At 37.9% G+C, this 1,095-nt stretch overlaps 1 non-coding gene across 1 annotated transcript; it reads left to right on the plus strand.

Moving 5' to 3' along the window:
- The first annotated feature begins 245 nt into the window (after positions 1-245).
- LOC139845711 (small nucleolar RNA R71) lies at positions 246-352 on the plus strand. Its single transcript, XR_011758473.1, has one exon. It is a non-coding gene; the product is annotated as a small nucleolar RNA R71 (small nucleolar RNA).
- The last annotated feature ends 743 nt before the right edge of the window (positions 353-1,095 follow it).

Here is a 1,095-nt window from a genome sequence, read left to right on the forward strand (position 1 = left end):
AAGCATCTAACTTTGCGGAAATGGAATCAAAGTCATGGCTAGAATCGGCTCTAGCCGCTTTAGATGATCTAACGATGTCTTTTTCTTGATTCCACTCATGTGAGTGGGAGGCTGTGTTATCAATAATTTTGTAAGCTTCAGTTGCGGTTTTCTTCATAATGGAACCACCAGCTGCTATGTGGATGTCTTTTCGTGTAGTAATGTCACATCCTTGGTAGAATATTTGTACTATTTGATAAGTGTCTAAACCATGTTGAGGACATCCTCTCAACAACTTTCCAAATCTTGTCCACGCTTCATATAAATTTTCATTAGGCTTTTGTGTGAATGTAACAATTTCTCCTTGAAGTCTCACGGCTTTAGATGCCGGAAAGAATCTTTTAAGAAATTTCTCAACTAAGACATCCCATGTGTCAATCGCCCCTTCAGGTAACGATTCTAACCAATCTTTGGCTTCTCCCTTTAAAGTCCAGGGAAATAACATGAGATAGATCTGTTCATCCTCAACTTCTCTGATTTTAAATAGAGTACAAATCTTATTAAAGGTTCGAAGATGTTCGTTTGGATCTTCTTTTGGCGTACCACTATATTGGCATTGATTAGTTACCATGTGTAGGATTTGTCCTTTGATTTCATAATATGGCGCATTAATTTCTGGTTGAGTAATGGCATAACCTTGGCCAGTGCGTGTAGCCCCCATTCGATCTTCCATACTTAGAGGTTCCTGATTTTCCATGATTGAGTTTGTTGAATCTGAATCACTAGAGGATTTTGATTTAATGGTTTCTTCCTCGACAATCTCTGGTTGAATGATTTGTGGTTCAGGAGGAATGATTAGTGGTTCAGGATCTCTAAATTGTCCCTGAATATCTTCCGGGTTCTCAATTGTGAGATCGGGTTCAAAAAATGGATTATCGGAAATTTGAATTGTAGTACTTGGTCGACTAGATGATGAACCTAAAGAAAAATCAACGGCAACGATATTGGCTAGATGTCTTGATCGAGTTACAGGAGGTGAACGTATGATAGGTGGTGAACGTTTTGCTCGGTGCATTCACTGAATATCCTATTATTTATAAAGATAAAAATTATATA

The sequence above is a fragment of the Rutidosis leptorrhynchoides genome, chromosome 4 (genome assembly GCF_046630445.1).
Source record: "Rutidosis leptorrhynchoides isolate AG116_Rl617_1_P2 chromosome 4, CSIRO_AGI_Rlap_v1, whole genome shotgun sequence".
NCBI classification, from domain to species: Eukaryota; Viridiplantae; Streptophyta; class Magnoliopsida; order Asterales; family Asteraceae; genus Rutidosis; species Rutidosis leptorrhynchoides.